Source organism: Accipiter gentilis, chromosome 2 (assembly GCF_929443795.1).
Source record: "Accipiter gentilis chromosome 2, bAccGen1.1, whole genome shotgun sequence".
Taxonomy (NCBI): Eukaryota; Metazoa; Chordata; class Aves; order Accipitriformes; family Accipitridae; genus Astur; species Astur gentilis.
Window position 1 is genome coordinate 23,462,217 of NC_064881.1, and position 14,001 is coordinate 23,476,217.

A 14,001-nucleotide genomic window follows, 5' to 3' on the forward strand; every position below is an offset into this window, starting at 1 on the left:
ACGATTACATGGCACGATAACCTGTTCACAATTTCTGATTTCCTGTGCAAGAGTTCAGGTTACGCAGGTCCTTTAGACATGCAACTCAGTCATCAACACATTTTTATTGCAAACAGAATTTCCAAAATTATGAGCTATTCAACAGGGAAGAGAGAGAGAAAACCCCCTGACCTTTCAGAGGTGTTTCATTTCCAGATCTGAGTATCTTTTACAGAGAATGAGAGTTCAGAACTAAAACACTTCATCTTTGACAGATTTAAAGGCAACCATCACAGTCCTTTGGCTTCCACAAGGTAAGACTCCAGAAGTATGTGTGATATCAAATTGATTTTACATTAATTCTACCTTTAAGGTGTCTGGTCAAGCTCGTTGATTTCTATGTTAATTTTAAAGATAAATACTACCAAGAAGCAATGTTTCCATCAGTCATGTCAGTTATATTTATCCACTTCTCATGGGCTCAAGATTTGGGATTGAAGCATGTCTGCACTCTGTACAGATAACAAAAAGAGACCGAGAGAGGGACTCGGAGTATATTCACACAAACTTGTACAACCAGTCACGGTAGCTTAGGAGGTACCTGGTCAAACAAACTGGTAACCGAGTATGTTACCAGAGGTGTGCTCAGAGCTTCTGCAAAAGCAAAGTTAAACCAGTAAGCTTGTCTGAGCAAACCAACCTTCCTTTAGGACAAGCTAGGAACACGCACCATGTCAGTTAGTGCAATGTGGTTACCTTCAAGGTTCTTCGCTTATCATCTTACCAACATGTTGTAAGTAAAGACCACCTGCTTGGCACGCATTAGCAAAGCATTGATTCCACAGAGTTTCAAGGCTATCATTGCGCTAAGGAAGGGACTTGAAATCTTCCCAGTATTTCTCAACTCCGCCACAAATTGAGTACATTACATACAATGCAATCCAGTCCAGTACCATCTCATTACTTATTAGAAACAGCCACCCAGCAAGGGCCAGGATACTTGGAATAAAAAATAACTGCAGTGTTTGAAAATCCACCATCTGCCAGGTGTTGGGAGACGTTAATTATTTAAGTGGCAACCCAATACAAATTTGATGTTGCTCAAATCTCATCAGACCTCCAGTAAACAAATGCAAGCAGCACCAGTCTGCATACTGAAGACTGGATCTCATTGGTCTCCATGCAAAGGTACCAGATACGCCTTGCAGACTGCATGCCCAGACTAACATCCTAACCACAGTTCTTTTCCATACCCTCCGCAGTGGGGTAGCTTTGTAACTTAAATACGAAATATGAATTCCCAGCTGCCTATTTTGTTATTTAGTTTCTGTCTATACCAATGAAGACCTCATTTGCTATGCTTTCAAAACAGGCTTTGGAACAAGCAAATGCGATGTATAGATCTGTGGCATCTACAGCAATTGCAACAGCATAACCAGGTTTTAAGAACTTGGCAAAGTGAGCAAAGATGCCAATTTCCAATGAGGCAGTCAACCCTCTGCTTGACCAAAACAGATCCACTAACCAAAACTGCCATAACCCGGGGCAGGAAAGCCTGTGCCAGCGCTGCAGAGCACATGGTGCCTCTCACAGCTCTAGGAAGACAACCGGCTAGAAGACTGGGATGCTGAGGGATAAGGAAAGGCTTTCTGAATGACCACATACTAAACCATATCCAGCTGATTCTACCTTTCAGCTGTGACTGATACGGCTGCTTTTTAAGACATAAAAACAACTGCATTTTCAAAATGTATCACATCTTTATTTTATACACACACGCGCTGGCACCTCACACAGCACATCATGGATCACGAAGCCGTAAGCAACAGCTTCTGCAAAAGCTACTCCTAACATTGCTGCTACCCAGTTTAATTGCTTTCCACTGGCACCTTCATAAATTACAGAGGTCTTCACAAAACTGAACTAAAGCCAAGCTGACCACCACAGGAAACAAAAAGCAGTTGCATCAACATTACCTCGATTCTCTGTAGAGCTTGATGTTCAAGGGCTGTACAGTATTGACAAACGTTTCCTCCTAGGCAAAAAAAAGACGTTCACAATTCTGAGTTCAATTATGCTCCACTATGAGAATATAACAGACAATATACATTATCTCCTGTTTCTTCAAATTTAAAATCATATCCAGAGAAAAGTACTTTAATAAAAGGTTTCCTTCCTGTATTTAAAATACCTGAGAGTAACTAATACAGTTTTTAAACTCCTTTTAATTATTTTTGTGTTTACTATTTTCTTACTTTTAAAGATCCAATAAAGAAGTTAGGCTGAGAATTAGGACATTTTTATTCTCTCACTTGTGATGTTGCCAGTAATGGATTTCATAGACCAAATCAGAATTAAAGGCTCCTATATGTAAAGTTAGGGTAGTTTATACCATTGCAGTGACAGTATCTTCAGAGAGATTTCTGCAACTGCTTGGGTTTTACGAGCAGAAACTCATTGTTACTTAGTAATTGTATTGGTTTGGTATCTAAAGAAAGATCATCCAAGTCAGTGATGAGAGATTTACTAGGAACAGGGAGAGGTAAAGAGGTTGCAAACTTTCCATTAGCACCAGCCTTGCAACACATACTTTTAGTTACAGGATAATGGAGCAGCCATGTGGCTGCAATCAATCCTGCAATGCCTACATAATAAAAATGTTGAACTTCTCAGGCTGATTTTCTTTCCGTTGCCTAAATGAAAATTAAACTAACAACTTGGTTTGTAAATTGACTTAGCTAGAAGAAAATACCTTCCTTTCCCTGGATATTTATTTCAGATTTAAAGGGTCATACACTGTTTACTTTGTAGGGAACTGGCTTGCTACAGTATTGTAAGACTAGTTTAAACCAAAGTTAGAGCATATCTACAGCAAGTGGTTGTAAGAACTTATTTAAAGGACTTTCCAAATTAATTTAGTTAAAATTACTGTCCAACTTTTCAAATAAATTAGGCTGTATAGTGGTAACCAGTAAGATTAGGAAATCTAATTACTGCCAAAGCAAGCAGAAATAGATATAAAATAGACTATTTCTGGAGGAATATGCCATTTCTTCTACACCATTAATTTTCAGAAGAGACTCAAGTCTCTAAAGCAGCTTAAGAAATCAGGGATACTGTCAGGCTATCTGCTTGTTCAGACTACAGGAGGATACACTGATTCAATTACTTTTTTGATGTAAACCCAAATAAAATCTGTATAAGCGCATATTACAACTCAAACTTTTTGCACAAAGACAGAAATAGTTTCCTTTTTCGTAAGCATTAACCAGTTGCTTTGCTCATTCGGCTCTCCCCCCTCCTTCCCCCTTACTGGTGTAGTCTACTAAAAATAAAGCAGTGCAAGCTCCTGGAGAACTGTTGCTTAGCTACATTCTCAATTATCACAATGCTGGCCTTACTCATTCAGTGTCAAGGTCAAAGCAATTGTTTCTTTACTTTAATGATGAAGTATCCTGTTTATAAAAATCTTATCTGTTTCCTACTTGGTAAAATATTGCACATTTCAGTCAATCATTGCTGGCTAGTCCTCCAGAGAGACAAAGTGTGAGAACATAACCAGTAGTGTTAATTTTTGCCCTTAACGGAGAGCTTTTTTCCCAACTCCACCCAAAATGCCAACTGCCTCACACTGACACACAGGCAACCAATTATACCCACATTTCTTTCCTTCTTTGCTGTAGCCAGGCAAGTATGGCAGAAATGCAGTAGTTGTATATTTATTCTTATTATTTCCCCATCCCATGACAAGCATAAGTAAAGTGGTAACTTTAAATTAGCGTGCACCTCTAAGTCAGTGTTGTGGGAAAGCTAAAGCAGAGAAGGAATTTCCCCATCAGTTTTAAACACGAGAAGTTTTTGGTTCCTCTTTGCCTTTGAGGGCAGGTGTTCAACTGCAAAGACTGCGATTCTCCCCAGGCTAGTCCGGGCTGCTGAATATTTCATAGCCCTTGAGAAACACAGCTGTAATCAACTTGTAAATAATGAAATGGGCAGTGATAATAGAGAGGAGGTAAAGTGCGCCATTAGAAGGCATCAGTGCTTTGGCTGCTGCTGCAGTCTTGCTGTAACAATTTATCAGGTTATTTGATAAAATAATAATGCTATCAACTATGAAATCAAAATGAATGCTATGCCAAAAAAATCAGAAAGTGTCTCAGGTGGCCAATGTGAATAGCAAAGAGAAAAAACCAGAAAGACTGCCAAAGGGATCACATTCAAGACCGAAACTCCATTAAATGTATTAATCACATGCCAATTATGCACAGCCATGTTAGGGTATTAATAGAAAAATAAGTTTACAAAAGTAACTTAAGGCAGGAAAAGTTTGATAAATATTAAAATAAAGCAAAGAAAATATTTATGAAGGAGTAAACATGCTCATCTTAATCAATGCTTGTAGAGTAACCCAGCTGCTGTCCTGTGTTCTTTGTAACAGGATCTTGAGGTTTGACATTTGGAACCTCAGATGTTTACAGTGTCCCCTCTGTATTGTTTAGCGCTGGCAAGCACCAGCAAAAGACCAACAGTGAGATTACCACAATGGCATTTCCTGAAGATATGACATGAGCTATGATTAAGAATTTCATGTTGAAAACCAGGATTGAGCAAGAGGTGAAATGAAACAGGCAGTGATGGGGCAGATAGCAAGATGCACCTGTGAATTATGCAGGGAAGCTCCACAGAAAGTAATTCTGCATCTCACTTCAGAAAACACCCAAAACCTGACTGTTCGTGATCTGCCCCAGGTTTCTGAGGAACAAAGCACTGACTGCTTGTACAAACATAAGTTAATGTCACAGATGAGGCTACAGTATTTATGTGGTAAAAAAGGGGCAAGTTCATACATGGATGGACAGTGAGACTTGAGTATTTCCTATCAACAGAGATGACCTCTACACATCTTTATGAATTTGCACTGAGGTGTGACTCAGATCACTAACTCTCTACCCTGATCTGCAATGATATGCATGGATAAGTTGGAAAAGGCACAGTCTGCATGTGGGAAACTGCCACCTCAGATGACTTACTCCTAACCTCCTCCACAGAGCAGTGACTGAGGCAAACATGCTCTTTTGTTAACCTTGTGGTCTGCTGTGTATCATTAGCACAGGTGAATTCCACTGCACAGCCAGTGTCCAGACCGCAAAATATTAGAATAGACTATTTCAGTTAGAAGTGACCTACAACAATCATCTAGTCCAACTGCCTGACCAATTCAGGGCTGACCAAAAGTTAAAGCATGGTGTTAAGGGCATTGTCCAAATGCCTCTTTAACACTGACAGGCTTGGGGCATCGACCACGTCTCTAGGAAGCCTGTTCCAGTGTTTGACCACCCTCTTGGTAAAGAAATGTTTCCTAATGTCAAGTCTGAACCTCCCCTGATGCAGCTTTGAACCATTCCCACGCATCCTATCACTGGATACCTGGGAGAAGAGATCAGCACCTCCCTCTGCACGTCCCCTCCTCAGAAAGCTGTAGAGAGCAATGAGGTCACCCCTCAATCTCCTTTTCTCCAAACTAGACAAGCCCAAAGTCCTTAGCCATTCCTCACAGGGCATCCCTTCCAGACCTTTTACCAGCAGTCAGCTGGTGAAAACAGCCGTATTTCAAGTGACTCTACGTGATGTGCAACTGTAGGGAAAAGCAGATGAGAAACAAGCACAGGCTGAAGAATAAACACAGTGCTCCAGTCTCGTCTGTTGGAAACACAGCAATCCCTCAGAACTGCCATGTGGCAGGTGGACCCTCCTCCTATGGACCAGAACATGCTCCAGTGCTGAAAAGGGTAGAGACTGTCTTCCCCAGCCCACATCTCCCCGGGCACCAGAGAAAACCCTGTTGAACCACAACTTCCACGGTTGCACAGTCCTTTCTCGTCCTCCCTCTGAGCAAGGACTGACACTCACAGCTGCCTTCTGACAGATGAACAGAGGTAACATGCCAAAGTGGTAGGCAATTCACAGAAGGCTGATGTTGGCTCTGTTAACTCCTGATACTCACAAGAATAAGCTGAATGTTATTCTTCGAAATTAAAGGAAGGTCTGGATGTAGGACTGCTGGTAGGTTCACATGCAACACTGCGTGTTGCAAAAAGAAGTCTTGACAGAAGTGTGAGGTTGCTCAATGGGATACTGCAAACACATGTGCTAGCAGAAAGCCAACAGCAGTGGGAAATAAAAATTGCTACACTGTTTGAGAAAGAACCTCTACATTCAGGAAAGACTTCAATTAATGTCAGCTTAATCATCTCTTACATGTTTCAAAAAGCAGTTCATAGAAACTCCAAGAATCCAAGCAGATTGTAAAAGAAATACTAATGAAGTTGATAAACATATCCTCTTCCTTCAGTCTCTTTGTACTTGCTATGTTCTCTACACGGATACTCTGTATTTTCATTTCTTTCCTCACCAGCAACAGATACAGAAGGTTTAATATTGCCAAAGAAAATCTGGTGTACACATGTTCAGTGCAGCAGGGGGAAATGAGCTCTCTCTGACATCCCAGAAACATCACCTGTCACTCTGAGAGAAAGTGGTGTCTCAGGGTGATACTGCATTGGAGTAATTCCCATGCTTTGATAATCAAAGGACTCCTCCTAGTGTTATCTTCCATCTGCCGGAGAAGAGATCACACAGATAGACCTTCCAGCCAGATGCAGTCACCAAAAATTCTCTTCATCTATCAGAAAGCTCAGACATAACTGAGATGCACTCATTCATATTCTCCTGCTCTCCCTCCTGCAAATACCCAAGGATAAATTACTCAGTCAAACTCAGATTTAGACTTTAAATGTCACAGGCAAATCTTATGCAGCTCATTTTTCCTTTCACTTTTTTTCCCCGGCATGAAAGAATTATTCTTATTAACTCACTGGGGATCATGTCTTCCTTTTACTATCTGGGAAAAAGCAACACATGACAGACAGACCTTGTATAATATAAGGTTGGTGGAACTGCTCTCCACGTTTATCCATTAAAAATGCAAAAATCTACTTCAAGAGTTGCAAATTTTCTGTGGTATCACCAACCCTCTTCTGGATATCAGCATCCCAGTCTGACCCTTCTATAAAATGGGAAGGCTACGGTGATACAGGCTCCTGTAACTTGTGAGGTGTCTTTTTTGATTTACATATATAGAACTAGTCTTGGAATAAGGATGATTAGGAGATATATATACACACACACACACACAGACACATGCAGTCCTACCATCAAGGGACTCCCAAACAATGCCCAATTCCAAAGTGGGGCTCTCACTCCTCATCTAACTCTTACAAACCAGCAAGGCAGGCAGCAGTTCACTGCTCATGCATCTCCTTCTCCTTGGACAACTGACTCTACTGGGAGCCTTGTAAAATTTGCAGCATCATATTAAATCTTCCCAAGGCTACATATTTGCCAACATGTTGAGAAAAAGGACTTTGAAGACTGTAATGGCATTTCCTGATGATAAGTACCAGAGGTGAGGCTGGCAGCAGCGCTGCTCATTACAGCTGTCTGGCACTTTCCCCTTTCCAGAGCCATTTTCTACTGTTAAAAAATCCATGCTCATGCTAAATATAATTTCGGGTATCTCCATTGAAATGATGCACATATTTCTGAAAATAAAGCCAAAGAAAAGTACTTTTCACTGCCTAAGTTAAAAGGTCTTGGCATACTTTTTCTTTGAGAAGCTTGAGTATCTCTACTCTCTGAAGAAGGGACTTGACATGACCTAGGAAAAAACTTTATGTCAGAGAAATGCTTTTTACTGCCTTCTGAAATGGGAAAGGTGTAATCCTGTGAAAACAGGAAGGAAATGGGAGAAGAGTAAGGAAAAACAGGGAAAACTGGGACTGAGAGATATGTGGGGAAGATGATGGATAAGAACAGGCAAGGAATTTTGGCTAGGGAGTCAGGGAGAAAATCAGGATGAAGGAGGATGAGAGAGTCAGACAATCTAAACAAAAGCTAAGGAGAAAAAAAATGGGTGGAAAAGGAGAGTGAGATCAGGAACTACATGGATGAAAACAGGGTGAGCTGAGACCCATCCAACATGCAGCTAGTACAAGGGGAGTCTGGTACTGGCTTGGCTGAGACCGGAGGACATGAAGCTAAGGAGGCAGTAGCAGAGGCTTGAGAGGTTGGATGGGACACTGGCAACAAGAGAGAGTCAAGTGAATGGCAGGAAAGTAATGTAAGTCCTTTTGGGCAAAACCAGAAAATGTACACATTGCAAAGATGGGAAGAGTGGCTGTGGAGGGAAATACACCTAGGGGAGCTGTAAGAGTGAAGAACAGAGGCAAGAATAAGGCTTAGGAAAAGACAAGCAACACAGAAGTAGAAAGAAACGGGTCTAGTCAAAAGCAGAAGGTCAGAAGAGACCATCTTTTGGCAGAACTATGCAGAAGAGTCTGTACCACTAAAGCATATTCCCCTCCCGATCCAAGTCCATGGAGTGCAGGTACACAGCCACAGCAAAATATGCATTTGGGGGACAAATGGGCTAGAACGTATCTTTTGCTTTACCTCATCTCTCAGCTCTGCTGGCACCGATAGCACAAAGCAGAAGAGTAATAAAATGGACTGATATTACAGGATAGTTCTTTCAAAATATGAAATGATAACACTCTGTGCCTGTTAAGGATGCGATACCAATCTACATGAGCTGTGGATTTTGTTCAAACTGTCTTCTTTAGACACACCAACAGGTCAAGGGTCTGCCATAGGGAGTGCTTACTCCCAGTGGAAAACCAGACTGGCCTGCCCCGTAATCTCTCACATTCAGTGTTTGCCAGAGGCTGTGAGGAGTCAGCTACCGCTCTGCAGAGTGTTGATGCCTCCCATCCTTGCATTGCCTCCAGCACAGCTAGTGCTCTCCAGGAATAACCAGGGGCATGGAATAAATGACCCTCAGCTTCTGCTGGACAAGACAGGGACAAGGCTCGCAAACTGCATGAGAGACAAGCAAGATGGGAGGCCAGATCTTTTTGGTGCTTGTGACTGAAGGAGAAAAACCACCCACCTAAGTAAACAAAGGTCCCAAACCTGCCAGAAATACACAGGTGCTCTTGTCGCTACTGACCTCCCCAGGTTTCCAGAAGCTGTCAAGCGAAGCAGGGGTGTGGGGGGCTCCCTTTGAACCCCACTCCCAGGTGCTGTTCCTGCACAAACCACTCTGCAAGGGAGGGAGAGAGACAAGAAGCGGGGGGACACCTGCCCCAATCTCACCCTGATGGGTCACACACACTGTATACCCAGATCTGAGTGCTTCTGGGTCCACTAGTCTCAGTGTGCCCTTAATTATTTCCATGGTAACTGGTAGGTGCACATCCACCCCCCTTATGCTGTATTCTCTTTGTACATTTTAATTCATGGAATTGGTGTGCAGAGCCCAGGAAAAATGATGGCAAGATTTATTTCTTTATTGAAAAAGCTGCAGAACTGACGCTGCTGATGGCTGCTGCTAGAGTTATAGATGCATCAGGGTAAAATACTGCACTGAAAACCTTTCCCATGACCCAGTACGGAAGTAGTTTTTAAAGCAACTCAGCAATACACTTAGATGTCTCGTATCTCCAGAGACCTTTGTGTAGCACTATCCCAGTAAATTCACGCCACTCCTTGCCTTGGGGCTGCAACTTACTTCTGAAACAAAAAAAAAAACGATTTCAAAAGCTCTGGTAATTTTAGAAGTGTTTTATATTAACTAGGGATTAGATGACTTCCTGCAGATTCAGGAATATTGTTGCTGCAGCTTCTACCACTTTTTGCTTTTTTTCCTTCTTCATCCGAAGGCTTATCTGCTACCTCAGACTGCTACTTTGCCTACACAGTCCCAATGCGAAGGTAGTTAAGTATGAAAGACTAAAGGTCTCCATGTTCCTCTGTAGTAATCTTCCATACCGACCGCATTTTAGAAGAAAAGAAATACTGGAAAGAATTCTCTTCATCACAGAAGGATTAGTGGGCTGCAAATTATTCCTTTAAAGTGAAATACAGCAAGATGCAACTAATAAAATGGCTAGTGGCGCAACAGCCAAAGTGCTCTCTTCCCTACTAGCCTAGGCCCAACTGCAAGGCACTGAGGGTATGTGATATATTTAAGAATATTACCCAAACACAGTTCTCTTTACGTTCCTTCTAATGGCCCAGCACAGACCAACGTTAAGTTGCCTGTGAAACAGCACAGCAGACAATCATCACACGCTACCATCTTAGCAGACTTGCTTTTCATCAGGCAGCACAGTTCAGAGCCAGTTCAAAAAAGGCATCTTGCTAAGAAAATACCCTGGATCTTAGCCACAAAGAACTTGCTTTAGGAAATCTGCAGACGAAGCTGAAAAATGCAGCAATTTAAAAGGAGCAAAATTGGACAGTAAGAGCATTTACCTTTTATCTGAAAATGATTCATGAGACACCTGTACAAAGTGTCAGAAAACAGCAAAGCAGTTCATCTACTATTGATAACCCAGCATTCCCAAGCCATCTATAGCCATTCGAGTACTCCTAAAGTAAATTTAGCTTCATCTTCATTATTTTCTTTATTGAAAGACCGGGGACACATTCATGGATGTTTACGCAATGGCAAGAGAGCACAGTATTGTATGTTTTATTACACTACCAAAGCAGAATCTTGTTCAGACGCTGCTAGTGTATAATTTCTGTCTCTCTAAAAGCTGGAAGGCAATCATTAGTATGTTGGATCTGGCAAGTTCATATTATCTATCTGGTAATTACAGAAAGATGGAGAAGCTTTCAAAAAAAACACCCTCCAACTTCTGCATTTACTACATACCTGATCAAAATACTATCACCATTACCTAAATTAGCAGATCTTTCCCATAAACCATTATTCAGGACACATTAACATCAGTACAAAAAGCATTAAATAATTATTAGAGGCCGTACTGACTATATTTTATCTTCCCTTCCAGCTTCAAAAATATAAAGCTATGCAATGACAACGTGAATGCAGGAATACATTTTACTGATGGTGATGACAAGCTAGGCTACATGGTAATTTGTGGGGCATTACTAGCCCAAATGAACACTACAATACAGCTCTAGACTTTCAAAATAAGTATACCAATAGTCAATGCTATTCATACTGCAGCAGCGTCAACATGCTAAATGTACACCAAAAGATAATCCCATTCTCCAGAGACTGCTGTAGAAAAGGACAGAAAGATGAGAGACAAGGGAGAGGGTGAGGGCATACATATGCATACGTACACAAAGTAATTGGGATGACTGGCCTGTGTCTCATTATCTCATTTATTCATGCTTCAGGTAAAGGGGAGACAAGGAGGTGCCAAGAAGATCGCAGAAGCTGGGACAAGGTGGCTGCAAAAGGAGCTGGAAAGAGAAATGAAACAGAGCAAGTAAAGTGAGGCCAGGGAGGAGAGACCACGAATGAAGAGGTTCAGCCAAGAAGAGTAATTATGGGTAAAAAATACACAAATGCAAGGCTAAAACCGCTGGGAGCAGAAGGGTGCAGGAAAGGTCTGTGAGGTGCTTTTGTTGCTCCGTTCCTGGCCAGGGGCTTCGCACACCCCGCCATCTCACGGACCCCCAGCAAGCCCCACACCATAGCCTGAATGACACTGACTGAAATGGCAGGGCTCCTTATCTCTCTGGTTTATGCACCATTTTAATTACGCCGCTCGTCCGGGCCCTGGGAGGGTTGTCCCTGCAGGGGCCGGCTGCCTGGCTCAGGACCAGCGCAGATAACCGGGGTGTCCCTGGGGAGCCCCATTCAGCCCCTGGCTCTCGCCCTGGCCCCCGCCTGAGCTGCAGCACTGCCGACCCCCATCCCAACCCTCGCCTGTTGTTTTTTTCAAAGAAGCCTTAGGATAAGGTAAGGCTACGAAGGCTGCAGCAACAGCACATCAGTACACGCATCCTGCTCCCCGCTAATTCCCAAAACTATAGCAACAAACAAATAGATGCAATTACTGAAGTAGATGCTAGCCCAATTCAAGAGGATTGGTACATGCGTTATAACAAGATGCTGGAGCCGCAGCCCAATCGCATTTACATGAAGAAATCATTTTATGCAAATCTCTTATCCACGAGCGAAGGCCGTACAGGAGAGGAGAAACAGCTCTGTACGGAGATTCATGGTGCATGGCAGATGGGCAATTTAAGGTAAATCATACAGTTCAGTTATACAAGACATATAACCTGGGGAGAAAGTGTGTAGCTTCAAAGTCATAAATTATTTATAAATAATACAGCCTTCTCATGAAATATCCAAAAGGCCAAGCACCCATTTTTCCCATTATTTTTCTCCACTTTCACAAATCAGAGGGAAGCTGAAGATGAATACCTTATCAAGAATGAGCTAGTTTTGGGGCAGGGTGGACTTAGATGGTGGAGTTAGTTAGGGGCTCGCAGGGAGGATAGCAGGAACTGAAGGCAGCAGGACTGCTGTGCCCACCCACCTGGGAGCAAAGCAGGAGAAGTCAAAAGGAGGGAGCTGGAGTGGGCTGAGGAGAGAAGCTGTCCACCTGGGAGCTCACCTCCTCCCAGGACTGTCACTGCCGGCCTGTTCAAAATCACTACTTGCTTTCTGCTGAAAATTGCAGGGTTTTTTAAGTGAAATCCAGTGCTCAGATTCACAAATCACAGCTGTGGCATCCACGCACATGGCGTGTTTTCTGTCAGCAGCGCTGCCTCTTCGGAGCACTGTCTATGCTCTGTACAACACATGGTGACACCTCCGTATTCAATTCTCCAGCTCCTTTCAGCACTTCTGTTGTGATACCCCAGCAGTCTGACACCCTCTCATCTTCATTACACAACACAGCACCTGCCCAATTTCCTCTGCAATGACCAATTCAACTAACTTCTCATTTTTCTGATGTCCTGCCTGGTGACCCTGCATGCCCACCTGTGCTCTTACAGGTATCCACCTTCTGAAAGATATATATACAGTCCATCATTTACTTTTATGTTGCAGATTCTTTGCTCTTCAAAGTCCTTTACAGATCTTCACACTCAGTTTGCATTTGACTCAACACAGTCTGGCTGGGTTTTTTTGTTGCAATCATTAGGGGCCGATACCCATATGTTCGAGGGTATCTTTGTAGTCTGAGTAACTCCTAACATTTGTGCTTTCAGCCGGCCACTGTTTCTGCTTGCTTATATACAGATGCAGATGCCTTATGTGACTTTTTACAATGTGTTTAAGCAGCGTCCCATGCCAAGCCTGAGGATATTAATTTTCTCTCTCCTGACTTTCTCCTGTTTTCAACTGGTCTGCTGTTATTCAGGTGTGGGAAAGGTACTTCAGTGTCTAAAAAGCCCTAAAAGTTAAAAGACAGATATGTACACATGTAATTCAGACCTTTTCTGAAACTCTTTGAAGTCTTGGTGTATATTTTCTTTGTATTATAAATGGTAAGTTTGCCTAAATGCAACAGGAGGGTAATTCTTGAGTTCACTGCTCATGCCACACATGCAGTATAAGGCAATTAAAATATAAAACTGAAAAAAAGCCTGATTTATTTTCTTATTAGCTACAGATATTAGCATCACTGCTTCATACCAATTAGCTGCAATAAAAAGATAGAAATACCAGAATATTTCTTCTCAGTTTTAGGAGTGTCACATTTTTTATATAAGCAAAACCAAAACCAAACATACCTCTTGTATAATAAAGAGCAAATGTAGCACTAAGTGTCACTTTATCCATGCAGTCACCTTTCTGAACCAGGGGTTTGAATGTATAATCCCTCTGGAGCCACAACAGTGTATTGTCATTGTTAACCCCAGCCAGCAACTAAGCACCATGCAGCTGCTCACTCACTCCTCCCCATCCCGGCAGGATGGGAAGGAGAATCAGGAAAAAAAAGTAAAACTCATAGGTTGAGATAAAAACAGTTTAATAATTGAAATATAATAATAATAATGATGATGATGATGATGATGATGAAAAGGGAGATAACAAAAAAAAAGATAAATAAAATCCACAAAAGACAAGGGATGCACAATGCAATTGCTCACCATCCGCTGACTGATGCCCAGCCAGTCCCC

The 14,001-nt window shown here is 42.1% G+C and overlaps 1 protein-coding gene across 4 annotated transcripts in view; it reads right to left on the reverse strand.

The window, feature by feature from the left end:
• Positions 1–14,001, reverse strand: part of PAG1 (phosphoprotein membrane anchor with glycosphingolipid microdomains 1) — a 117,158-nt gene that overhangs the window by 87,964 nt on the left and 15,193 nt on the right. The window contains exon 2 of one of the 4 annotated variants that reach the window (XM_049823166.1): positions 1,956–2,014. The exons of the other annotated variants lie outside the window; for them this stretch is intronic. The gene's annotated coding sequence lies outside the window, so the exon portion shown is untranslated. The remainder of the gene's footprint in view (positions 1–1,955; positions 2,015–14,001) is intronic. 4 annotated transcript variants of the gene reach the window in all.